Genomic DNA, 27,989 nt, shown 5'->3' on the forward strand with positions numbered 1-27,989 from the left:
TTGATTATAGGGTTCATAGCCGATGCAGGCGCTCTTTGAATATTACCAAACCTTTGACACCCCTGACATCCTTTAAAATATTTAAAACAATCTTCAAGAATAGTCGGCCAATAGTATCCATTCCTTCTGATCATCCACTTCATCTTGAAAGCCGATTGATGCGCCCCACACACTCTTGGTAGCTTGGAACCTTATACGTCTCTCAACTTTTCTATATGGATCCTTTAAATAATCGACAATCTCCTTCCTCCAGTCATCGGTATCAACTGCCGATGTTAGCACTTCCTGAATAGGCTGATACCCTGAAGCATGCTGAGCTAGTCGATTAGCTTCCTCATTATGCAATCGAGAGATATGTTCAAGACGAAAATCTCTAAATCCTTTCAACAATTGCAAACATCTTTCATAATGCGAAATCAAAGCTTCACTTCGGCATTCATAAATTCTAGCCAATTGATTTATAACTAGCATAGAATCACCAAAGATTTCAACAGCATCGGCACGTATCTCCTTCAGTAATTCTAACCCTTTTATCAAGGCTTGGTATTCAGCCTGATTGTTCGTCAATGTAGCAACAATCGGCAATGAAAACTCATACTTCCTTCCTTGAGGTGAAATTAACACAATGCCGATACCTGCTCCTTCACCACATGTGGACCCATCGAAGAAAAGTGTCCAGGGAGCAACCTCCAGAGAGTCCACTGTATTACAATGCTGAGTGACAAAATCAGCCATCACTTGCCCCTTAACTGCCTTAGTTGATTCGTAACGTAGTTCAAATTCTGATAATGCTAAAATCCACTTGCCGATTCTACCACTTAATATCGGCATCGACAACATATACTTGACCACATCGTCTTTGCATATGACCGTACATTCAGCAAATAACAAGTAATGCCTTAATTTGACACAAGAAAAGTATAAACACAGACACAATTTTTCGATGGCCGAATACCTCGTCTCAGCATCCACTAATCTCCTGCTCAAATAATAAATAACACGTTCTTTCCCTTCAAATTCTTGAATAAGAGCTGAACCGATAACTGTATCATCAGTTGACAAATATAACCTGAAAAGCTTCCCGTGTTGAGGTGGAACTAGCACTGGAGGATTTGTTAAATATTTCTTAATCTCATCGAGGGCTAATTGCTGCTCAGCTCCCCATACAAATTCCTGATCGGCTTTCAATTTAAGTAGTGGACTGAAAGCCTTGATCTTACCCGACAGATTAGATATGAATCTTCTAATGAAATTAATCTTACCAATCAAAGATTGCAATTCAGTCCTATTGACAGGAGCAACCACCTTGTTAATCGCATCAATAGACTTCCTACTGATTTCGATGCCCCGCTGATGTACCATAAAACCCAAGAATTGTCCTGCCGATACACCAAATGCACATTTATTAGGATTCATCTTCAATCCATGCTTCCTTGTGCACTCTAGTATCTTTCGCAGATCGGCTAAATGTTTTGTGACATCTCCAGACTTAATCACTACATCATCAATGTAGATCTCCACTAATGTGCCGATGTATTCATGAAAAATAAAGTTCATAGCCCTTTGATAAGTAGCACCGGCATTTTTCAAACCAAACGTCATGACTATCCACTCAAACAACCCCACATGACCTGGGCATCTGAAAGCAGTCTTGGGAATATCTTCTTCAGCCATGAATATTTGATTATATCCTGCATTGCCATCCATGAAGCTGATAATTTGATGTCCGGCTGCAGCATCAATCAACAAATCAGCAATCGGCATTGGATAGCCATCCATTGGTGTGGCTTTGTTGAGATTCCTGAAATCAATACAGACACAAAGTTTTCCATTTTTCTTATAAACAGGAACCACATTAGAGATCCACTCTGCATATCAACACTGCCGAATAAACTTTGCCTCAATTAATTTAGTTATTTCGGCCTTAATATCAGGAAGTATATTAGGGTTGCATCGGCGCGCTGGCTGCTGATGTGGCCGAAATCCAGATTTGATAGGTAACCGATGTTCAACTACCGATCGGTCTAATCCAGGCATCTCAGTATAATCCCAAGCAAAACAATCTTTATACTCTTTTAACACATCAATTATTTGCTGCTTACACTTGGAATCTAACTTAGCACTAATAAAGGTAGGTCTTGGCCTATCGCCATTACCGATATCTACTTCTACTAAATCATCTGCCGATGTGAACCCTTGACCTAATTTTCCATCATCGGCAAACCTATCCATTAAAACTCTTCTTCAGAACCGACTGCTTGGATCGGTGGAATTTCATAATCAGCAACTCTAAGGAACTCTTTTTCCCAAACTTCTCCTGATATGCATTTAGTTCGCTCATAAGTATCTGATTCTGCCGATGCGATGATATAAGAAGAATCACCAGGGACAACCTCAATCTTATCCCCAATCCACTGTACGAGGCATTGATGCATTGTAGAAGGAACACAACAATTAGCATGAATCCAATCCCTCCCTAGAAGCAGATTATATGCACCCTTGCCGTTAATAACAAAGAACGTCGTCAGCAATGTTTTGCTGCCGATGGTCAATTCAACGCATACTGCCCCCTTAGCTGGTGACACATTGCCTTCAAAATCTTTCAGCATCATATCGGTTTTGGTCAAGTCTTGATCTCCCTTACCAAGTCTCCGATACATCACATAAGGCATAATATTAATCGCAGCCCCTCCATCAATAAGTACCTTAGACACAGGCTGCCCATCAACTCTGCCCTTCACAAACATAGCCTTAAGATGCTGTCTCTCACCATCGGTAGGTTTCTCAAAAACAGCCATCATTGGATCTAGTGTCAACTGAGCTACTTGATCAGAGAGAACAACTTCTTCCTCGTTATCAGACAATGCCAAAAACTCCATCGGCAACATGAATACCATATTAACATTTGCCGATGGACCCTTATTTTTGTGTTTTACCTGCCATTGCTGATGACCGGACTTCTCATTGGAGGAATTTTCCTCCTGGTATAAATCCTCCTGACGCTCACGTTGCATCCTCCTTCTCTGTGTCTTCGTTAAACCCTCCGGGCACCATCGAGGAAACTTGGTTTTCCAAACCGGCTGATAACAGGTCCTAGTCGATTCTACACAGCGTATATTAGGGTCTCTGTAGAATATTTCCTCATTGGGAACTCTTGCATTTGCCATTTCCTCAAGCTCCTCTTGATTCCTTGGAAAATATCCAGCGCGTTTACCAAGCCTTTCATGTACACTAAGTCTGCCCCCTAGCCGATCATGCACTGATGCTCTGCCTCTGATCGGCTCATTGATAAATAAACCCTGATTGCCAGGTTGAAACCTCCTTTCTGACCGATTAACCCCATAATAACCATTGCACTCAGGGCAATTTTCAATAGTTGGCAATTTAATACCTTCTTCCCAGCAATGGATGAAAAACGGGCACCTCCAATGATCTTTATGCCAATGCCATTCTTCTTGCTGTCGTCGATATCGATCATTACGCTAACGCCAACCCTCCTGCTGCCTTCGATGAGTAATCACAATGCCAGGTCGAGGAGGTTTTTTGGAACTACTGCATTCTCCCAGCAAACCCTTACTTTTTGCATCATCGGTAGTTATCCGATGTTGGGGATCCACTGATGCGTTTTTCTCAGCAGCCTCTGACGTCAATACCTTGGTCTTCCCTTTGGCCTCCAACGTATTTGCTGGAAAAGGGTGTTGATCAATTTTCATCGGTCTCTGGGCATTGGAAGTACCAAACTTAATTCTCCCAGATTCAATAGCCGATTGTAACTGTTGCCTGAACACCTTGCACTCATTTGTACTGTGTGAAGTTGCATTGTGCCATTTGCAGTACAAGATCTTCTTCAACTCTTCTGCCGATGGGATCACATGATTAGGTGACAGCTTAATTTGACCCTCTTGAAGCAGAAGATCAAATATCTTATCGGCCTTGGTGATATCAAAGGTAAACTTTTCTGGCTCTTTTTGACCAAAGGGACAAGATATCGGCTTTTTATTCTTAACCCACTCAGCTAAGCCGATAACTGGTTCTTCATCAGAATCAGAATCTCCTACTTCTTCAACAAATGATACTTTTTATTCCAATTCTTTTTAGGTTCAAAAACCCTAGTGTCTTGATCAGAAATCCTTTGGACAAGATGACTGAGACTTTCAAACTCCTGAGAAGCATATCTGTCTTTAAGATGTGGCAATAACCCTTGGAAAGCCAGATCGGCAAGCTGCCGATCATCCAGCACCAGACTGTAGCACTTATTCTTTACATCTCTTAGCCTTTGCACAAAGCTTTCTACCGATTCATCATTACGCTGTCTCAATTTTACTAAATCGGTAAGCTTCTTTTCATAGATTCCAGCAAAGAAATACTTATGAAATTGTTTTTCTAGATCAGCCCAAGTAATAATAGAATTTGGTGGTAATGAAATGAACCACGTAAATGCCGATCCAGACAAAGATGATGAAAATAATCGAACTCTTAATTCATCTCTACTAGCTGCCTCTCCACATTGAATAATGAAGCGATTGACGTGTTCCATTGTTGATGTGTCATCCTGCCCGGAGAATTTAGTGAAATCTGGTACCTTGTACCGATTTGGGAGAGGAATTAAATCATATGCAGGAGGATATGGAGTCCGATAAGAATAAGTATTGACCTTGGGCTTTATCCCAAACTGATCCTTCATAATTTCTGCTATCCTATCGGCCCAAAAAGCATCAGCTTCCTGCTGACGAACTGGCTGAATTTCTACAGGAGGTACCTGCTGATATCCTTCCACATATCTTGGTGGGCCACGATTTTCAGCAATCGGCATATTTGTCGTTACTTGTGGTCCATTAACCTGTTGGAAAGGATTCATCGGCTGTGCTGCCGATGCTTGATTCTGACAACCAGCTTGCATATGACCTGGTTGAATCCCTGCAACCTGCTGATTTTGCTGAACTATATGCTGAACAGGTAACTGTCCTGACCAACCATTATTAGAACTCATCGGTACAAAACTTACCGATGGCTGGTAATTTGCTGACATTGTTGGATAATTATAACCAGCTTGAGGCATAAACTGAACCCCAGTTTGACTCATAACAGGGGCTTTCTGCTGCATCGGCAGTAAGCTTGTCGATGGATTTGAACTGGGCGTTTGAACCAAAGGCATCTGGAAACCCCCTGGAGTTGGTTGCACTGTAGTTGCTGTGGCATATTGAGGCACTTGGGCCATCGGTGAAACAACCGATGGTATAGGAGCTTTTCCTACTGCGTCATACACTTGAGGTAATCCAGGATTAAAAGCAGATGACTCCGGAGGCATACCATATCCCCACCAATTAGTAGGAATCTGGCTATTCTGAGACACAGGGCCTGACATAGCTGATGCCGATAGATCTGTACTAAGCTGAATTCGTCCTCCTGATCGTATCGGTGTAGATTGAATATTAGGTAAACCTGCCGATAATGGAGAAGAAGTAACCTCTGTACCCACAACGGCCGAGGGAGCCGATGGAGTATTGACAGATGCCGGCTCTGGTTGGTGATAGGCAGGCCCAACATAATGCGGTGACGCTTGTCCTTCTTTGAGAGTTCGAACCACAGCATTATGAACAGTATTGGACAGCACATTGGAATGATTAATCAAAGCATGATTTACTGCAGAATTAACCATCTCTTGAAGTTTACCAGGATTGGAGTCAAAGGTAACCTGCCAAGGCAACGGCAAATCTTGCTTCTGGATGACTTGTCCACTCTTGTTCAGGCTAAACGATTTTAGACAAAGCTGCCTATATTCTTCTACAGCCTTTTCCATAGCCTGCCTCTGCTCTTCCTTAAGATCTTCTTCTGATACCGCGATAATGTTCCCCGCATCGATCTCGGAATTAAACATTCTAATCAAAGGATTGTTGTCCCACCGAGCATGCCAAAAGATGTGTTGATGCAAAAGTGGATCTGCAAACACAAAGGGCTAATACCCGAATCGATATCCAAGGCGTGCCAGTCGATTTGACCTGTTAATCGACAAGGATGAAGATACGAGCACTTTGGTCCTGACAACAGCGATACGCCCAGAAGTCACAGCCAAGAGGTACTCACGCGGAACTCGAGGATCACCGAAGGTCGCACTGAAGCGATGCAGCTCGCCGAATCAATGAGAACTCGTAAAAAGGGAAAATAATGCAAATTGACGAAGTCGCCAAAAAGTAAGTAGATGCAAATAGGAGTAAAAAAATTGGTTTTGATATTGATTGATATATCTATTACAATGCCCCTTACTCCATATTTATACCCTAATCTAAAGAGACACAACCAAATACAACTAGGACACCAATCCCATATCTAAGGAAACACGTGACTCTTACATGAATCATATTCTAACAAATATAGAAAAGGAAATCAACTCCTATCTATTTCCCTGTCCGCCTCAATTACGATGGAAATCTCACCGTCCTCCTTCCCATCGGCATACTCCCTGTTTCATCGGCAGTAGTCTTCAAGCCTCCCTTCATCGGCATCGACAATAACACCTCCAACCTTATCGGCAACGCCCGAGTCCAAATCAACCTTTCCATCGACCATCCCCAGCTATCGGCAACCATCTTTACAAGCTGGCTTTCATCGGCTACCAGAGTATTCGGTAACTTTCCCCTTGCCGATTAGTCCACTCCGATTATTTTGACACGTGCAAAAAACGGTGTCAACACTATCACACCACGAACATAGTGTATGTACAACAAATTGATACGGATGAGGAAGAAGAATGTTGGGTTCCATTTTTGCAAGTGGCGTAGCAGTTGGAAAGACTTCAGCTTACATTGGCAGGTCATGATATCAGACCGGGGGCATGGGGGCATGTGCAACAAAGGCATCCTCCAAAGGGTCATCATGAGTATAAATTGCATACCTTACCAGCTCTGGTACAAACTAGTAAGAGATATAATCTGAGTGAGAGACGGATGCCTCCTTGATTTGTTCCAAAGTCTGAGGGAGATGAGTCTTTTCCCCGAGTTGCACACATTCGCCCAACATTGATGTTAATGCCGGAACTTCGGGAGGCCTTGATTAAAGCTTTTCATAGCCCACAACTATATGAAACAGCAATGGCTAAGCATAGGCTACTCACTAGTTTTTCCGAAGTTAATGAGATCTCGTTCTCAGAAGAAGACAAGATGGTGGAGAGAAATAATCATAATCGCCCGCTCTACATTGAAGGGAACATTGGAAGTGCACATCTGCGAAGAATCCTAATAGACCCTGGTTCTGCTGTGAATCTTCTGCCCATTCGCAACTTGACACGAGCCGGCTATACAATGGATGACCTTGAACCGACCAATGTGGTGATATGTGGCTATGATAGCAATGGCAGCCAAGCATTGGGCTCGATTACATTGAAGCTCCAAATGTCTACCTTCATATTCAAAGTTAAATTCTTCGTGATTGTGTTTGTCACGTCATATTCAGCATTGTTAGGGAGGCCATGGCTCCACAAGTATCAAGTGATTCCTTCCACACTCCACCAGTGCTTCAAGTTCATCGATGGCAAAGGAGAACAACAATGAGTCATTGGGAATCTCTCGCCATACACAATGCAAGAGGTACATCATGCCGATGCCAAGTATTTCTTCCCTAACACTGGCGAAGAAAGTCGATTGGGCCGCTCCAATCCTCCAATGGACGCGCTGGTCACACCAAGTTTGACTACGCCTGCTGATGAGATGGATTTTTTAATTCAACCATGCTCAAGTTATTCTGGAAGGAAAGGATCATTCCCACGACTTCGCGGAGGTAGAAATAGGGGACGGCCGCGGGCATATGCATCCTTGCCCCGAGAGGAGGCGAAAGTCAATAATAGTGAAGCACTTTGGAGCTGGAATGTTACGCCTCCTGCACCTACAAAACCAAGCACATCGGCAAATGACAAGCCTAATACGCCATCCACAATGGGCATAAGGTCAGAAACCAAGCCATCATTGCCCCAATGGGTGACAAAAGAGAATTATAGTGAAGCACTTTGGAGCTGGAACGTTACGCCTCCTGCACCTACAAAACCAAGCACATCGGCAAATGACAAGCCTAATACACCATCCATGACTAGCAAAAGGTTAGAAATCGAGTCTTTGAGAAAGGTGCCACCTACTAAAATAGTAGATGTTACACCTTCATCACCTTCCAAAGCTGATGCTAACACCAATCAACTCTTCACAGTGATGCATGAGGGCCATCCCGACCCCCTAATAACAACTGTGTCGCAAGTAGATCAGTCCATAAATAAAGAAGCTGACTCTATGCGACCAGTCCTAGGAGAAGGAAAAGTGAAGAAAATGGTTGCCAAAATAGAGAAGGTGACCTCAACTTCTCCTCTCTTCCAACCCACGTCACTTTACACCTCTGTTGCTGTGCCTTTAGAAGTCTGGGCCATCCCTGATCCACAGGGATGTCATTGCCCGACCCTTTTTTATAAAGTGCCATGTACTCACCCTTGTGATGTCTCGTTAAATTTTTCTGATGCAGAAACAGATGAAGATGAAGTCATGTTGACTTTGAAGGTTGAACCAAGCATGGTTCCCTTTCTTGAGAAGGCTGGAATAAAGCTAAGAAGAAATCAATGGCTACCAGCCCCGCCTAGTATATGCGAAGAATGGTGGAACCAGATAGAACACTTTGTGCATCAAGGACACCAATCTCATCTAACGTATGGTCTTGGTTATCATGTTCTCAGCTTATGTGATAGTGATGAGGAAGAGGAACAGGAACCTGAACATGTTTCTTGCAATATGACTCATGTAGGTGATGGCTGGGGGTTCGGAAATGATGAAGACCTAATGTCCGATGATGAAGAAGGCTTGGTGTGTATTTATGAAATCCCTCACCAGCCCCGCTCAGTTCGTGCTGTTGCTAATGCACGAGAAGGATTGAGAAATGATCAATATCTTCTCTCTAGAGTACATGAAGCAATGACGGTCCACCATGGTGAAGTGCTCAATGCTGCCCCAGCACCTCCTCAGCTAGAAGACGGTGGGCAGCAAACCTTTGTCGAGCTTGTAGAAATAAATTTAGGGAGCGAGGATGATCCTCGCCCAACATTTGTAAGTGCCTCGCTCACACTTGAAGAGTGTGAAGATTATAGAAATTTTTCAATGGAATACAAAGATTGTTTTGCATGGTCTTACAAATAAATGCCAGGGCTCGACCCTAATGTAGCTACACATAAATTAGGAATAGACCCACAATATCGTCCAGTTAAACAACACCCACGTCGTTTTCGTCCTGAGCTGCAGGATGACATCATTGCGGAAGTAGAAAAGCTTATCAAGTCAGGATTCATAAAAGAGGTGCAATATCCTCGATGGCTTGCCAATATTGTGCCCGTAATGAAGAAGAACGGGTGTTGTAACATGGCCACCGCGGGCGACGGAGACCAGCGTAGTCAGCAGGCGACGAGAACATCTCCGACCCGTTGACGTAACGGACACCCAGCTCCCACGCCTCCAAACCCGGGAGAGAGATCGAGCTTGCAGGGTGCAGACGGCGGCCTTGGCATAGGCCTCCGCCCGGCCTTCCCGCAGGCGTCTCCACCTAAAAAGAGGGCGGAGGCCGCATCGCCAAGAGACTAATTGAATACCAACATTGTTTGAGTGTGTGCAGGAAGTTACATCAAGGCGCTCGTGGGCAGTAAGGGAACTACAGCAGGGTCTCCGCCCGTCGAGGGCGAAGACCCAAGCGGGGCGCCGACGCGGCCCCAGACGGTCCTCGGCGCGGGCACCCCGGCACGGTCTCCGCCCATCGATACGGAGACGCTAGCAGAACATCGGCGATCCTGGGTCACCGGTGCTCCATGGCTTTGGCACTCCGGCGCCGGAGGCCAAGAGGCGTTGAGGGGATCCTGAAGCTGGACGGAGCGGAGGCCTACGGCCGAGGTGCAGAAGCCCATTGCCAAATCCTGAGGCCCGTTGGGCCGGTTGACCCTGCCGGCCCGGTACCAGACAATGGCATGGCAAGAATGCCCCCGCGACGGAGGACGAGAGGAAGAATATCCCGAGAATGTACTGTAGCAGTTAGGGGATAATATTGTAAACTCTGTAAAAGTGGTAGTTGAGCCCTATAAATAGCGGACACTTGTAACAGTAAGGGTTGGTTGGTAGATGAATTAATGAAACCCTAGTTTTGAGTGTCGTTCTCCCTACACGTCCGTCTGTTGTGTCCGTTTCTCGAGCCTCCGCCCGAGGGCGAGGCTCAGCGGCCGGAGGCCTCCGCCCCCTCTGCATGCTTGAGGGGTGAAGGCCTCTACCCCCACCTTGTCTAAGACAGCTAGTCACAACATTGGCGCCCACCGTGGTTAGGCCAAGGCAAACCGACGATGGCAGGGAAAAGAAAGACCACAACCAGAGCAGCAACGACCGCGGGTCACAGAGGAAGGCCTAGGCGCACCACTCGTAGCGCCTACGCAACCTCACCAGCGGAGGATCCCGCCAGAACACAGGATCAAGCACCGGAAATCCAAGATCCACAGATTCAAGATCCGGGAGCCCAACCAAATCCAGGCACAGCACTTGAGCAAGAGCTGCAGCAGCTGCAAGCACAACTGCAGAGAGCGCAACAAGAGAGGGACAGAATGGCAGCAGCATTCGTAGCTAACCAGCAAGTCACTCAAGCATCAGCACAAGCGGCAGAGATCAGGCAGCAGTTGGCAGTCCTACATGCTGAGATGCTGAGTATGCAGCATGCAGTACTAGCCGCAATCCCAGTCTCCGCAGCGACAACGACAGCAGCCATACAACAAGGGCCTCCGCCAGTAATCAGCCCGACCACGATACCATCTCAAGTGATGCGGAGGCCTATCGATCCCAAGTCCCCACTCTCCGAAGGCATACAACAGTCGCCATGGCCAACGGGATACAAGCCAATCACATTACCCAAGTTCAACGGAAAGTCAGACCCCCATCAGTTCATTATGAGTTACGAGGCAGCAGTAGCCTCCGCCGGCGGAGACGACGCCGTGTTGGCAAAATCATTTGTCATCGCGGCCGAAGGCGACGCGTTGGCTTGGTATTCTATGCTCAAGCCAAGCACAGTCTATTCTTGGGAAAACCTCTAGGACAAGATATTGGCAAATTTCAAGGGACTAACAGCACAGTCACTGACATCCACAGATCTATTCCAGTGCAAGCAAATGCAGGGAGAGACGCTACACGACTACTTCCGAAGATTCGTGCAACTAAAGGCGAAGGCACCAGACGTCCCAGACGAGATCGCCATTGAAGCAGCGATCAAAGGCCTCCGAATCAGGTCGTTCGCAGCACACCTAGCAAGAAAGAAACCAACTTCCATACAGCAGTTGTATGACGAGTTCGAGAAATACTGCAGATCAGACAATGGCCTCCGGAAAAGGCTGGAGGAGCAGGGTCAAAACAGACAGCAAAACAGCAGTAAAAACTCCCAGAAGAGCTATACAAACCCGAACGCATCAAGTCAGAAAACCAGCCAGGGCCAAGTGCTCAGCATCGAGGGTCAACCTCACATCGAACAAGGGCAATTAGCAGCGCCAGCAGGGCCGGAGACCCAGACCAGGAACCAAGGCCAGCAAGGTTACCAAGGCAAAAACTGGAACAAAAACCACAAGCAGAAACAACGCAGGCCATATTGCGTTTTTCACGGTGAAACAGCAGGGCACAGCACCAAAGATTGTCCGGAGACAAAAGAGACGCAGGAAAGGATGAAGAACAAGCAGACTGCCCAGCCTCCAACACCGCAAAACGCTAGAGAGGTCAACACCACATATACAACTGGCCACCAGCAGTACTGCCCAATATATCCAGCGCTAAACGCAAATCAAGTACATCCTTCCACACTAGCCTCTGCATATTACCCAAACTTCCTTCCAGCATGGCGGCCAGCGCCTTCGCAGCAGCCTCCGATAGGCAACTATAGGTCGGAGGCAAATCTAACCTACATAAACCCAAGACCCCCCCAAATAACCTACTTCGAAACAAATCCACCTTCTCAAAACCAAGGCAGGTTCGAGCCTCCGCTGCAACAGCAACATTTGCAGCAATTGCCTCCGCCACCACCTCACAACCAACCCCCAACACCAAAAAATGAGCCAAACCCAGAAAACCAAGTTAACCCTCATGGAGCACTACCAACAATAGGCATGATACTACCAATAGCTGGAGGATCATCAATGGAGTTCCAAACAAAAAAGCAGAAAAAGGATCACCTCCGCCTGGTAAACAATGTAGCAGTTCAAGGCCCAGCAAAATACACAGATTGGTCCAGAATCCCAATAACCTTCACAGAAGAGGATCTCCAGCTGGAAAGCTACCCTCACACAGACGCAATGGTAGTCAAGACCAATATAGCAGCATGGGAGATAAGCAGAGTGTTGATCGACATGGGCAGTTCAGCAGACATCATCTTTGCAAATACCTTCGACCAAATGAAGCTCAGCAGAAACCAACTTCAGCCCTCCGAATCCCCTTTGATAGGATTCGGAGGCAAGCAGATACAAGCACTAGGAAAGATATCACTCCCAGTGTCGTTTGGAACTCAAGCAAATGCCAGAACCGAGTACATAACATTCGACGTCGTCGACCTGTACTACCCATACAATGCCATTTTGGGCAGAGGATTCACAACCAAATTCAACGCAGCCCTGCATATGGCCTACCTATGCATGAAAATACCAGCTCTCCATGGCATCATCACAGTCCAAGGCAGCCAGAAAGAAGCAAGAAACATAGAAAAAGCAATTTACAGAGCGCAAAGAAACATCAACACAGTCGAGTCGGCAGACAAAGAACTAGAGCCTCCAGACATGCCCAGAGGAAAAACAGATTTGGCAGGTCAAGAAGAAACAAAGATGACCCCTTTAGAAAAAGAGTTACCAGATAGAAAAGTAACGATCAGCTCAGAACTGAGCAAAGCAGAGGAAGAAGAGCTCATGGAAACTCTAGTAAAAAACAAAGACATCTTCGCCTGGTCAGCCTCCGACCTCCAGGGAGTCAGTAGGGACATCATACAGCATGAACTTGATATCAATGAAAACATGAGGCCAAGAAAGCAGAAACAGAGGAAAATGTCGGAGGACAGAATCCTAGCAGCAAAGGCAGAGGTGCAAAGATTGCTAGATGCAAAGGTCATCAGAGAAGTCAAGTATTCAGAGTGGCTTGCAAACGTAGTACTGGTACCAAAGAAAAACGGCAAAATGAGAATGTGCATAGATTTCACAGATCTGAATAAAGCTTGCAAGAAAGACACTTTCCCATTGCCAAGAATAGATGCCTCCGTTGACAAGGTAGCTAGGTGCCAGAGGTTTTCTCTCCTCGACTGCTTCTCTGGGTATCATCAAATCTGGATGAAGAAAGAAGACGAAGACAAGACAAGTTTCACCACTCCATTCGGGACATACTGCTATACCAGAATGCCGGAGGGCCTCAAGAATGCCGGAGCAACCTTTGCTAGAATGACAAAGGAAGTCTTGGGCTCACAATTAGATAGAAACATCATAGCCTACGTCGACGACATAATAGTCGTGAGCAAGAACAAGGATGATCATCTCTCCGACTTATAGGAGACCTTCGCCAACCTCAGGACAGCTGGCCTCTGTCTCAACCTAGAAAAGTGTATATTCGGAGTCACAAAAGGGAAGATGCTCGGATACATCATAAGCAGTGAAGGCATTAAAGCAAACCCAGACAAAACCAGAGCAATAATGACAATGGCAGAACCAAAAAACAAGAAAGAAGCGCTCAATAGATTCATCTCAAAATCAGCAGAGCGCAGCCTACCCTTTTTTCAAGCCCTCAGGGGCGGAGACAATTTCGAGTGGGGGTCCAAGCAGTCGCAGGCATTTCACAATCTGAAAGAGTATCTGGCAAACTCACTGGTAGTCTCCGTCCCAGAACTGGAAAGCCACCTATTGCTATATGTGGCGGCCTCCGACCATGCAATCAGCGCAGTCTTAGCTCATGAGCTGGAAAAAGAATCAGGCAAGACCCAAAAGCCAGTTTATTTCATCTCAGAAGCACTGTCCGGAGCCAAGCTAAACTACACTGAGGTAGAAAAAGTTGCCTACGCGGTGCTAGTAGCATCAAGGAAACTAAAGCATTATTTCCAAGCACACGAGATCTCAGTTCCAACATTGCTGCCACTGCAAGACTTGCTCAGAAACAAAGAAGCCTCCGGCAGAATAGGCAAATGGGCTACAGAGCTATCACAGTTTGGCATCTCGTACGTCCCCAGAACAGCAATCAAATCACAAGCACTAGCCGACTTCGTAGCAGATTGGACACCTCCGACAGAGCCCAAGAAACAACCAACCACTCAAGGCTGGATAGCATTCATGGATGGAGCCTGGGGCCAGGCCGGAGCAGGAGCCTCCGCCGTCCTAACGTCACCCTCCGGCGTCAAATTGAAATACGCAGCAAGGCTAGAGTTCAAATCAACAAACAATATAGCAGAATATGAAGGCCTGATCCTAGCACTTAGTAAAGCAAAGGCCTTAGGGGCAAAAACACTGACAGTCAAAACAGATTCTCAAGTGGTTACTGGCCAAGTAGAGAAAGAATACACAGCAAGAGAGCCAGAACTCATCAAATATCTATCCGTTGTCAGAAGTTTGGAGCGGAGATTTGAGGGCTTCACCCTGAAACACATCCCAAGATCAGAAAATGCGGAGGCAGATGAATTGGCAAAAGCTGCAGCAAACAACCTGGCACTGCCGCCAAACACTTTCTACCAGATCCTGAAGTCTCCGTCTACTGCGGAGACACCTAAGGCACACAGGCCCATACTACAACTGCAAAATGAAGACTGGAGAAAGGCGATAATAGAATTCTTAGAGAGCAAGATCACCAAAGAAGATGAAGCAAAAGCAGCAAGAACACAGGCCAGGGCAAGAAATTACACAATCATAGATGGTGTATTGTACAAGAAAGGAGTAGTTCAGCCTCTCCTCAAATGTATATCGCAGAGCGAAGGCACAGAGCTGCTTCAAGAAATACACTCAGGAATCTGCGGGTCACACATTGGCTTCAGAGCATTGTCAGCGAAGGCAATAAGGCAAGGTTTTTACTGGCCAACACACATACAAGACGCAGAGCGGGTAGTTAGAACATGCAAAGCATGCCAAACATTCTCCCCCGGGCAGTCAAAACCTTCGTCGGAGACCCAGCTTATATCTCCAACATGGCCGCTACAAAGATGGGGTATGGACTTGGTCGGCCCACTACCACCATCCCAAGGAGGAAACAGATTCACAGTAGTGCTAGTAGAATACTTCACAAGATGGATAGAGGCAAAGCCGCTGGCAAAGATAACATCAGAAACTATCAGGAAATTTTTCTGGCAAAACATCATTTGCAGATTCGGTGTTCCAAGGACTCTGACAGTAGACAATGGAAAGCAATTCGATTTAGAAAACTTCAAAGAATTCTGCAGAAGCGTCGGGACAAAACTAGCCTTCGCCTCAGTATACCACCCAGAGTCCAACGGTGCTGTGGAAAGAGCAAACGGAATAATATTCTCAGCAATATCAAAAACATTGCTAGGCCTCCGCAAGGGAAAATGGGTAGATGAATTACCCAGAGTGGTTTGGTCACACAACACAACCATCTCAAGAACAACAGGATTCACACCATTCAAACTGCTCTACGGAGAAGAGGCTATGATGCCAGAGGAAATCAAGCACGAAAGCCTCCGCTCAACTAGACAGCTAATGTTGCAAGATGAAGAATATGCAAAAGAAACAGTGGAAGCCACAAGACTGGAAGCAGTTGAAAACATTGCAAAATATCAGTCCCAAACCAAGAGATGGAGAGACTCTCAGGTGGTAAGAAAAGACATAAAACACGGAGACCTTGTACTCAGAAGAAAACCAAGCCCACAACTTGTTGGCAAACTACAGCCAAAATGGGAAGGCCCATACACAGCAACGGCAGCAGGCCGCCCAGGCTCTTTCCACCTGACCGACAGCGAAGATGTCACGACAACCCACACATGGAACATTGACAGCCTCCGCAGATACTACATCTAGGCTATGTAAAAAGGGCAACCTCCGCAAAAAAATAAGCGGAGGCCCCTCCATTCATTTACATTTCAGTTTTATTTTCTTCTTTCCTTCAACACAAAAAATGTAAAAGAGCCTGCACTCTTTTCCTCACAGGGGAACTCCAATCGGAGGTGAGGTTTTTAATGAGGCAGGCTCAATGTAAAAATCCTCTACAAGTTTAAAGAGGTAATTCCCCAAGAGAACGCCCGAAAAGTTCAAAACCGAAAGCGGACAGCCCTGACGCCGCAATATTCGGTGAACAAAAATAACCATAGGTCCTTTCAAAGCGCCAGCCACAGGCTTTGGCAATTTGAAACGACCTCCTTGGCCATACAGGCCTCCAACCTTGACAAAGACCTGACCAAAGTCAGGCATCAAGGCAAAAACCACTTTGGCCATACAGGCCTCCGACCTTGACAAAGACCTGACCAAAGTCAGGCATCAAGGCAAAAACCACTTTGGCCATACAGGCCTCCGACCTTGACAAAGACCTGACCAAAGTCAGGCATCAAGGCAAAAACAACTATGGCCATACAGGCCTCCGACCTTGACAAAGACCTGACCAAACTCAGGCATAAAAAAAAAACTAACAAAACACCGTCACAATTATGGCGCTACAAAAATTTATTTCAAAAGATCCACACCATTAAAGCTAAGATACGTTCCAACAAACAACGTACCAAAAATTTAACAAACAAAGGCCACCGCCCCACTATAAAACGGACTCCCCCCATGCCCTCGAAACCTCAGTCAGAAGAGGGAGCAAGGGGGGAAGAAGGCGGGAAACGAGCGAAAAACAAAGCAACACCCATGGAGGCAGGGGTCTCTTTAGATACCTAAGTCTCCTATAGATATTGTACGAAAACTCATAAAATCGGAGGCACCTACGGCACGGCGGAGATGGTGGGAAAAGAGAAACGACCTACGGCACTGTGATGAACAGCTTAGGTCTGCGGAAAAGGGGGGATACCGTACGAAATCTCGTAACATCCCCCCGACGCCGGAGATCTAACCTGCCACATCCGTAATTGATACACGTCCCACGGGTGTGCTGCGCCGGAGGCCTGTGCCACCAGACAGCTGAAACACCCAGCTAAAGAAATACCAAAAGTCTCCGTCACCTGCACAAGCTGCGCCAAACTTCCTATTGGATCACACACCGATTCAGCAGACCTCGCCAGGCGGACTTCAAGTACGTCTCCGTAGGCCAGAGAGACGCCAACACTTCTACCACGACCACCAAGAACGCACAGAGAAGGGGAGAAAATGTGGTGGACGCCCTAGCCACCACCTCTGTATCGCGCAAGTTCGCCAAAGCAAAGGGCCACGGTGTGCAAGCTCAGGCCTAGACGAGATATGTAAACCGCCACAATAGACATGAGCCTCCGCACAAACAATCAAGAAAGCGAATCTGTTTTTGTATTCCATAAAACGTCAAGTAGCATCCTTACAGAACACAAACTTACAATAAAACCCAAACTATCGTGGCGGAGGTCCGCGCCAAGCAAGCGCGCGAGTAAATCCAGCGCGCTCGTCGTCTATGTCAAACCTAACTGACTCAAACACGTCGCGCGCAATGCTGCGTGGAAAGGCCGAACGCCAGTACTCCCAAAGCTCTCCGCTCACGTAAATACCGTCGTTGTAGAGACTCAAAGGCGCAACATCTTGCGCAGGCTCCAGATTCGGAACCTGCGCAAGGTCAAAATTTCACACAAAATCATTTAGAACAAAAGGAATTTTATTCATAAGAGTCCAATCGGACCACAGTATACAAGTCAAAAGAACTAAATCCTTCAAAGAGCCTAGACCTCTGGAGTCCCGGACGCTGTAGAAGTCCCAGGAGCGGAAGCTGCACCAAACACGGACGGAGACGTTGTCCCCCTCCGAGCGTCACCACCGCCGATCGTAGCGCTCTTCGGGGCGCCAGCAGAGGTAGAGGCATCACCCGCAGTCGCCGAGCTCTGCATTGGCGGAGGCTTAATCCCCAGGCCTTTCTGTGCCTCCTGTGAAAAACACAGACCACAATATCAACTTCACCAAACAACAAAAACCTCCACACCATCACGAAAAATAAAAGGAAAAGGAAAAACAGCGATAACAAATATTACAAATACCTTCGCCCTCTTCTCCTCCGCCAGCCTTCGGGCGGCAAGCCTCCCGAACGGAGCCCAAAAGTATCCGATGAAATTCCTCAAGCTTTTTCACAAACCAGGAGAAGTCTCACCGAGCACCTCCGGACCCGGCAGCACACCCCCCAAAATACTCTCAATATGCGTACACCCGCCTCGCACCAGAAGCTTGGCGTAGTTCGTCACCCCCGCCAGCGCCCCATAGTCCGTATAGCCATTCATCAAATCAGGGAGCTTGGCAAGGTGACGCTTCAGCCAGGAGGCGAGGGCGTAGACGTTGTCTCCCTCCGGAGGAGCGGAGGTCTCGCCACCAAATTCTGCGACGGCGGTACGATACTGGCTAACAGTCGCAGCAAGGACCCCCTTCACCGAGTCCAAACGCCTCATAGTCAAAGTCAGCTGTTCCCCCACTGCAGCCGCGGACTCCCTTTCAGAGGCCAGTTCTCGCCGGAGACCTTCGCACAACTCATTTGCCTTGCGGGCCTGCTCGGTAGCCTTGGCGAGATCGGCCCTCGAAACCTCCGTCTCTCTTTCCTTCTCTGCCAGAGAAACGCGAAGAGCCGCAAGGGAATTGGTCAAACCCCCTTTTTCATTTTCCAGGCGCTCGTTCTCCACCTTGAGTGCTGCAATCGCATCATCTCGGTCGGAGACCTCTCGAGTGCAGCGCTCTTCCATAACAACACCTGTGTGATAACCCTGCGATCGCAAGAAAAGAGGGCAAAGGCGATCAGTGACTGAAATAAAAACAAATACAAAGGCGAAAATACACCAAAAAAAGAGGGGGGGGCAAACTGCCGGAGACGCACCAAGCACTGGTGCTCTAGATGAACATGGAGAAGTTGAAAGTAGTCCATCTCCCTCAAACACTGTTTGAAGCGATCTGTTCAAAAAGAACAAACAAGTACAAGATCATTAGGTGAGGAAATCAAATCTCACAATAAATACACCTACTGCCGGAGACCACCTCCGACGTCTCCAAGAACCCCAAGATAACACTCTTCCCAACCTGAGATTGAAGTGCCGGAGGAGCCTACGTAAAAAAAACCAGGTCAGAGAACCAGCCATACATAGGCAACAACAGCAAACGAAGAAACAAGTATAACAAAACACTCCACACTCACTTGGACCCGGCGCCATCGGCCCCGGCTGCCCTGGGCCAAACATAGCGCTAGTGGCAGCCGCTCGTTCCTCCGGAGTGAGGAGTCCAGCCATGACATCACCTGCAAAGCAGCACGAAATACATAAAAAAAATCGGGCGAAGACAATAAGCACAGAACTGTAGGCTAAGCAAACTTACTCATAAAAAGCCTAGGGTGGGCCGCCTGCTGAGCCCCCCGAGCCGAGGCCTCCGCCCTATCATCTGGCGGAGGGCTCGACGAAGGCCGAGCCGCCAGGGCCTCCTCTGCAAGCATAGCCTCCGGCTGCCCGACGACGGCCTCCGGCGCGGAGGGAGGCAAAGCAGAGGCGGGAGCAGGAGAAGCATGCCGCAGGTTAGCTTCCGCGCCACCTTCAGAACTTGAGGACATCCCGCCAAGGATATTGGGCATAGGATTGGCAACACTGGCCTCCGGCTGTTCGGCACCACTCGTGGCGCCATGCAAAGATCGCGCCAGAGCAGGGCTGGCTTCTAGCTGCGACGCACTGCTCACAGCGCCAAGCAAAGGACACACCAAAGCAGCAGGGGAGACATCACCTCCGCCGCCCGCGACCTGCACGTCCCTCAACGGGACGGAAGAGCTCTGGGCGCCTTCACTATCGGCGGAGGCAACGCCCGCACTACCGGATGAGGACGCGGCCGGCGCAACAATCAGAGCGCCAACTTTCTTCTTTTTTTCGGAGGCGCCCGAGCAACTGCGACGTTCCTCCTCTTCTTGGACTCGGCCTCCGCCGTAACGTTCTTAGCGGAGATCCTCTTCTTCTTCTTGTCGATTGAAGCCAAAACCTCCGCGGGAACCTCGCGTTCCCGGTAGATGATCCTGAGCTCCACAAAAACTCGATTGAGCCGCGGCATGGTGCTTGACACGGCTCTACGAGACGTGTACTCACGCTCGGAAATCTTGCCAACTAACCCGATGGCGGCTTCCTCAACCTGGGAGACAAGGCTGTCTTCCATCACCCCCTCCCCCAAAGACCGGCCAAAGCGGGGGAACGGAATACCTCCCACTGGCCCAAAAACGGGAACCGGAACCATTTCCAGCTCAAAGGGTGGATTGTCTTTGCTCAGGGGCCAATAGTTGGAGGCCATTATCTCCTCCACCAAATCGCGGCCTCCAGAATAACGGCACGCCAATGCGAAAGCCCGTTCACACGCCTCCCTCGCCGGAGACACCGTCTCCGGCGGCTCCACGCGCGTGTGCGGCGCCATCGCATCCATCCTTGAGGTCAGTGGATGTTCCCAGACCTCCGCACCATCCTCGGTGGTGCCACATACCCCGTAGGTCTTCACATAGAACCATTGCTCAAGCCAGCCGCGGTCCCACTTGCCTTTCTGGCAGAAAGAAATCTCCCGGCGATCTGCGCCTTGGTTTCTCTTCGACATAAAGGTACAGCTACCATACTGGTAGATCACCTCCACCTCCTTGCCTTCCCGCACCTCCTTCTTCTTCTTTGGCTGCTTCTGCAGCTCGTAGTAAGCGCAGAACATGTCCACATCCGGCTCGGCACCATAAGACACACACGCCTAGCAGAATTTGCTGAGCGTGAGGAAAGCTGTAGGCGTCAGATGATGGAGCTGGACGTCGAAAGTTTCCAACACCCGGTGGAGAAAGGGGACGTAAGGAAGGCGGAGGCTGCAGGTGAAGAAGTCCCAGAACACCACCGCATATCCCTCCTCCGGCTCCGGAACGATCTGGCCAGTTGGAGGGATCTTTACCCTCGAAGAAGGGAAGCACGATTCCTTCAACATTTCCGTGACCGCCTCCTCAGTAATGGAGGAGGGGCCGAAATCCCATGACTTTATCGCCATGTCCCCGGAATCCGTAGCGATCAGGTCTCCAACGGACGCGGAGACACTCCCAAATCCTCCTCCAGCAGCCTATCAAATTCCAACGCGGAGGCAGAGGCCAGCATGCACTCCTCAAAGTGTGCGCCCCAGCCGACTGCCCTAACACCAAGAAGATGGCGATAGGGTCCGAAGAAGGCGGGCCGACGAGTTTGGGCGAAGGTGGGAAGGAAAGCCACCGCGTCGGCAACCTGGGAGAAAGGCGCAAGCAAAAGCAGGAACACGCAAAGGCAGCACAGGCGAAAGCGGGGAAAGCAAATAGCGATTTCTGGCACTGTGAGGAAAGCGAATGGGTTGTGCGGGAGGAGGACCCCGCCACCAACCCCTCCCTTATATAGGCCGCAAGCGGGCGGATCGGCCCCCGCCGGACAACGGTCATTTCCGGATAATTCGCCTGGCGCCAACGGTCATCTCCGGATAACTCGCAACGGCTAGATCTCCAGCCCAACGGCTACCTTGACAAGACCAACGGCCGCGCCAGAGCGGGCCAGGGGGGAACCAGCGGGAATCGGTCGGAGACGTGACCACGCGCAGTCTCCGCCCCCGCGGACGTCCTTGTTTTGGGCATTTTGAGCTCACGACACGCTCAGGCGGACCACGGTCTCAAAAGGGGGGAACTGTTGTAACATGGCCACCGCGGGCGATGGAGACCAGCGTAGTCAGCAGGCGACGAGAACATCTCCGACCCGTTGACGTAACGGACACCCAGCTCCCATGCCTCCAAACCCGGGAGAGAGATCGAGCTTGCAGGGTGCAGACGGCGGCCTTGGCATAGGCCTCCGCCCGGCCTTCCCGCAGGCGTCTCCGCCTAAAAAGAAGGCGGAGGCCGCATCGCCAAGAGACTAATTGAATACCAACATTGTTTGAGTGTGTGCAGGAAGTTACATCAAGGCGCTCGTGGGCAGTAAGGGAACTCCAGCAGGGTCTCCGCCCGTCGAGGGCGAAGACCCAAGCGGGGCGCCGACGCGGCCCCGGACGGTCCTCGGCGCGGGCACCCTGGCACGGTCTCCGCCCGTCGATACAGAGACGCTAGCAGAACATCGGCGATCCTGGGTCACCGGTGCTCCATGGCTTTGGCACTCCGGCGCCGGAGGCCAGGAGGCGTTGAGGGGATCCTGAAGCTGGACGGAGCGGAGGCCTACGGCAGAGGTGCAGAAGCCCATTGCCAAATCCTGAGGCCCATTGGGCCGGTTGACCCTGCCGGCCCGGTACCAGACAACGGCATGGCAAGAATGCCCCCGCGACGGAGGACGAGAGGAAGAATATCCCGAGAATGTACTATAGCAGTTAGGGGATAATATTGTAAACTCTGTAAAAGTGGTAGTTGAGCCCTATAAATAGCGGACACTTGTAACAGTAAGGGTTGGTTGGTAGATGAATTAATGAAACCCTAGTTTTGAGTGCCGTTCTCCCTACACGTCCGTCTGTTGTGTCCGTTTCTCGAGCCTCCGCCCGAGGGCGAGGCTCAGCGGCTGGAGGCCTCCGCCCCCTCTGCATGCTTGAGGGGTGAAGGCCTCTACCCCCACCTTGTCTGAGACAGCTAGTCACAACAACGGGCAAGTTCGGGTGTGTGTAGATTTTTGTGACTTGAACCGTACATGCCCCAAAGATGACTTTCCCATTCCAAATACAGAGTTGGTGGTTGATGCTACCACTGGTTATGAGATCCTCTCCTTTATGGATGGGTTCTCAGGATATAACCAAATTAAGATGGATGAACATGATGCAATTGATACAGCTTTCCGAACACCAAAAGAAAATTTCTACTATACTGTGATGCCATTTGGTTCAAAAAATGCAGGTGCTACATACCAGCGAGCCATGACACTCATTTTTGGAGACCTCATACACCAGTCGATAGAGGTTTATATCGATGACTTAGTTGTTAAGTCTCGAGATAGAAGGCACCATCAGGAAGATCTTCGGGTAGTGTTCAAGAGGTTACGCAAGTATCAGCTAAAAATGAATCCCCTAAAATGTGCATTTGCTGTGCAATCTGGCGTGTTTTTAGGATTTGTAGTCCGCCACCGGGGAATTGAAATTAAACCTAAGGATATAACGGCAATCCTTAAGATGCCACCGCCAGAAGACTTGAAGGAACTCAAGTCCCTGCAAGGGAAATTAGCTTACATAAGGCGTTTTATTTCCAACCTCTCTGGCCGTATCCAACCTTTTTCAAGGTTAATGAAGAAGGGCGCGCCATTTATATGGGATGAAGAATGTCAGAAAGCCTTTGATAGCATCAAACAGTACTTACTCCACCCACCTGTTCTAATGGCCCCTATCAAAGGGCGGCCTCTCATCCTTTACATAGCAGCCCAACCCAACTCTGTGGGGGCAATGTTAGGCCAGATAAATGATGATGGAAAAGAGGTAGCATGCTATTATCTTAGTCGAACTATGGTTGGGGCAGAATGCAATTATTCTCCTATCGAAAAATTATGCCTAGCACTGATTTTTGCACTTAAGAAGCTTCGACACTACTTGCTGGCACATGAGGTTCAGCTCATTGCTCGAGCTGACCCAGTAAAGTATGTTCTTAGTCAACCTGCACTAATAGGCAGGATTGGGAAGTGGGCTTTACTCATGATGGAGTATGATATCACATATGTTCCACAGAAGGCTGTTAAAGGACAGGCGCTAGCTGATTTTCTAGCTGCGCATCCCGTACCCGATGATTCTCCCCTCATTACAGATTTGCCTGACGAAGAAGTATTTGTAGTAGATACACAGGACCCATGGGAGTTATATTTTGATGGCGCCTCTCGCTCAGAGCCTGATGCTGATGGGACTCCTCGTAGAAGAGCAGGTGCAGGTATAGTATTCAAGAGCCCTCATGGAGAAACTATCTATCATTCTTTTTCGCTGCTTAAGGAAGAATGTTCTAATAATGAGGCTGAATACGAGTCCTTAATTTTTGGGCTTCTTCTTGCGCTTTCTATGAATATTCAGCACCTGCACGCTTATGGTGACTCTCAGCTCATTGTGAGACAAGTCAATAGGATATATGAAGTGCGCAAGCCTGAGTTGGTAGCATACTGGGAAGCCGCTCACAAGCTTATGGAGAATTCGAACATATACAAGTCAACCATGTACCCAGAAGCAAGAATGCATCAGCAGATGCACTTGCAAAATTAGCTTCATCTCTCTCCTTACCTGATGGAGAGGCAGAGATTAGGGTCGAGGAAAGATGGCTCTTACCTGCAGTGCTCGAACTTATTCCAGAGAGTCATGAAGTAAATATTGTGCTGAGCACAGAAACCGGTGATGAGGATTGGCGTAAACCATTTTTAGATTATTTTAAGCATGGGAGTTTGCCCAGTGATTCTGTTGAGAGGCGTCAGTTACAATGTCGACTCCCTTCATACATATTTAAGGCTGGTGTGTTGTATCGACGGTCTTATGGACATGAACTGCCCCTTCGATGTCTATCTAGAAGTGAGGCAAATAAGGCTTTAGAGGAAGTGCATTCGGGAGTTTGTGGCGGCCATCAGAGCGGCCCAAGGATGTATCATAGCATTAAACTATCCGGAGCCTATTGGCCAGGTATGATGGCTGATTGCATTAAGATAGCACGAGCATGCTATGATTGTCAAATACATGGAGATTTCAAACATCAACCACCAGCACCCCTCCATCCCACTGTACCTTCATGGCCATTTGATGCTTGGGGCATTGACGTCATTGGCTCCATCGAGCCACCTTCTTCTAAAGGGCAAAAATTCATCTTGGTAGCCAAAGATTATTTTTCTAGATGGGCTGCAGCTATTCCATTAAGAGAGGTCAAGGCTGAAAATGTTATTAATTTCCTCGAGCGTAATATCATATATCGCTTTGGGGTGCCCCATCGCATAACCTCAGATAATGGACCTGCTTTTAGATCACACAAAATTGTCAGGTTTGCTGAAAAATATAAGATCCAGTGGAACTATTCAACAGGATACTATGCCCAAGCTAATGGTTTGGCCGAAGCATTCAACAAAACACTTGCAAATATTCTAAAGAAGACAGTTGCAAAACACAAAAGGGACTGGCATGACCGTCTCTATGAAGCATTATGGGCATATCGTGTTACTGTACGCACACCAACACAATCAACTCCTTATTCCCTTGTCTTTGGCACTGAAGCTGTTCTACCTTTGGAAGTAGAGCTTCCTGCGCTTCGAGTTGCTGTTCATGAAGAGCTCACACGAGATGAGCAAGTCCGACTCCGACTTCAAGAATTAGATGCGCTCGAAGAAGAACGCCTGGGGGGCCTACAGAATCTGCAATACTATAGACGTAACATGGTCACAGCTTATGATAAACTTGTGAAACCTCGCGTGTTTAGAAAGGGCGATCTAGTGCTTGCCTTGAGGCGTCCTATAATTCTTACTGGTAAAAGCAAAGGAAAGTTTGAACCCAAATGGGAGGGCCCCTACGTAGTAGAACAAGTGTATGATGGTGGCGCCTATCAACTTATTAACCAGGAAGGCATTCGTCCAATGCCCCCAATCAATGGTCGGTTCCTAAAGAAATATTTCGTGTGAAGGGTCTTGTTAACCCTGTTTTTCTTGGATGAATTTTGAAAGGGGAGAACTTGTTTTTCTTTGCTTTCTTTATTCTCTTTTCAAATGTTTTATTTTATTTTATTTTATTTTATTTTTGAGGGTGCTATCCCACCCAACATCAACAAAGGGGCTTTTCTCCACTGCACCTAGCTCATGACTTAGTGTATGGTGGCCTGGGAACTCGCCAACAGAAAGAAGTGGATGGCTGTGCATAATGTAACATGAGAATCAATAATACACACATTGCACAGGAGCATATGGCACTCGTGTGTGACTGAGTGGTGGAACTGACCCAGTCTAAATTTGAAGCGAAAAGCCACTGCACATCCCATATCTCTTTGAAGCAGAAACCTCATGCCACCGGGGAAAACTATAGGAAAAAGAGCAAGAGAGGGCTACCTTCTCAACACAAGTTGCAGTTTAGTGTGAAGCTTCTTGCCACCCCGGCATGGTATAAACAAGGGTCCTTTCAAAAAAAAACATGTTGCCCGCGAGGTTTAGATTCACATAGTGTGGAAGGTGGGATCTCGAATGTTTGAAGAAGAGGCTTTCAGTGTATCTCAAAATTCCAAGGCAAGTGTGCAGGAAAATAAAAGGATAAGTCAATAAAGTCCTCAAAATTCCAAGTCAAGTGTCCAAGCAAAGGACAAGTCAATTACATGCCCAAAGGCTATAAATAAATTATGACTCAGTTGGTGAAGGCTCTTCGCACTAGAGAGTGACTACCTTCCACCACCCTCGCAAAAAAAAATTGAGACAATTCCTTATGTAGCTGATTACCCATCCGAATTATGACTTCACTTTCAAACATTGCCACTTGAAGAGTATGGGGTTTCTAGTGTGCTTTAGCTGAGAAAGATAGTCTGGGTGGTTTTGTCGTCTTGGCAACACTCATGGGGACATGTGACTCCTGCACACAGGCACAAAAAAAAAACAAGGTAACCAAATACAATTACCACAGCCATTCATTGAGTTCTGAAGGTTGGATCCTCTGCAACTATACCCGAGGTCATTTCATAGCTTGGTGACAAAGAAAGAGCCCACACTAAAATAAAAAAAAAACACAAACAGACTTTGTTGCATGTCTTGTTTTATAGCACCACAGTGTTGTTCTAGCTTCTGTGTTGTTACTTCCTTTTGGGAGCAGTGAAGTACTCCAGTGCGGTTCGTACGAATCTGTGAAACCCTTCAATCCTATTGGCTGGCACCGTAGCAGCTATACGGTCGCAATAGAATTGATAAAAATTCCTTTGAAGAGTGGTACGGATATTCGCTGCTAATCAAAGAAGGTCGCTATTGACTTCATTGGCTGGCTCCGCGGTTAGCAAGACGGTCGCGATGAAGACTAGTGATGCAATAGCTCATGGCATGGTTGTTCGCCTCGCTGTTGAAAGCAATGACAGGTGTGGCGCAGATTTTCGCCACAATGATTTGTAGCTTTCCTGTAGCATGGACTTTCGCTACAATGTAATTTTACAGAATTGTGGTATGGTCATTCGCCACAGTGACTTACAGTTTCCCAGTAGCATGGATTTTCGCTACAGTATGATTTTTGAGTTGTGGCATGGTCATTCGCTACAACATAACATATTTTCTTTCTTGGCATGGACATTCGCTGGGATTGATACAAATAGTCACTATTTTGTGCATTTATTTGATGGAAAACGTACATAAGAACAGCAGGGGGCCATCCAGCTCCATCTGCTTGCTTTTCTCTACCCCTCCACAAGGTATTGAGAACATTTTTCCTCATATGAAGAGACGCATGCTTGGTGACAGACAAAGGGAAATGACCAAGTAAATATTTTAAAGAAGCCTCAAAAGATAAATAATGTTGGCTAGCTTGGCAGGCTAAGTTGAGAAAATAAAGTCTATGTGAATAAAAAATTGACAAATGTTTGCTGTGATCACGCAGGATCAGAAAATAATAGCAAACTGGGTCACTAAAAGAAAAAGGGCTATGGTCTATTCCTCGATGTGATATGCCTTGATGAGGTTACGCAAGGCTTGGACAGAGCCTGGTAATTCGTTGTCAATGTCACCGCCAGCTTTCTGAAATTCATGCATCTTCTTGCTTACAGAATTTCCTTGGGCAATAACCTCTTTGAGCTTGGTAGAACAAGCATTAATATCTGCATGAACAGTTTCCTCAGCTTGGAAGAAATTGAGAATCTCAGTTTTTTGTGACTGCACAAACTCGAGAGATTTCTTCCTGCTAGCAAGTTTCTTTTCCAATGATTGAATTTCACTTGCAAGGGAAATCTGGAGGGACT

At 47.6% G+C, this 27,989-nt stretch overlaps 1 pseudogene; it reads left to right on the top strand.

The window, feature by feature from the left end:
• The first annotated feature begins 10,345 nt into the window (after nt 1-10,345).
• LOC136488220 (uncharacterized) lies at nt 10,346-16,021 on the top strand (annotated as a pseudogene).
• The last annotated feature ends 11,968 nt before the right edge of the window (nt 16,022-27,989 follow it).

This window comes from Miscanthus floridulus, chromosome 10 (assembly GCF_019320115.1).
Source record: "Miscanthus floridulus cultivar M001 chromosome 10, ASM1932011v1, whole genome shotgun sequence".
Classification (NCBI taxonomy): domain Eukaryota; kingdom Viridiplantae; phylum Streptophyta; class Magnoliopsida; order Poales; family Poaceae; genus Miscanthus; species Miscanthus floridulus.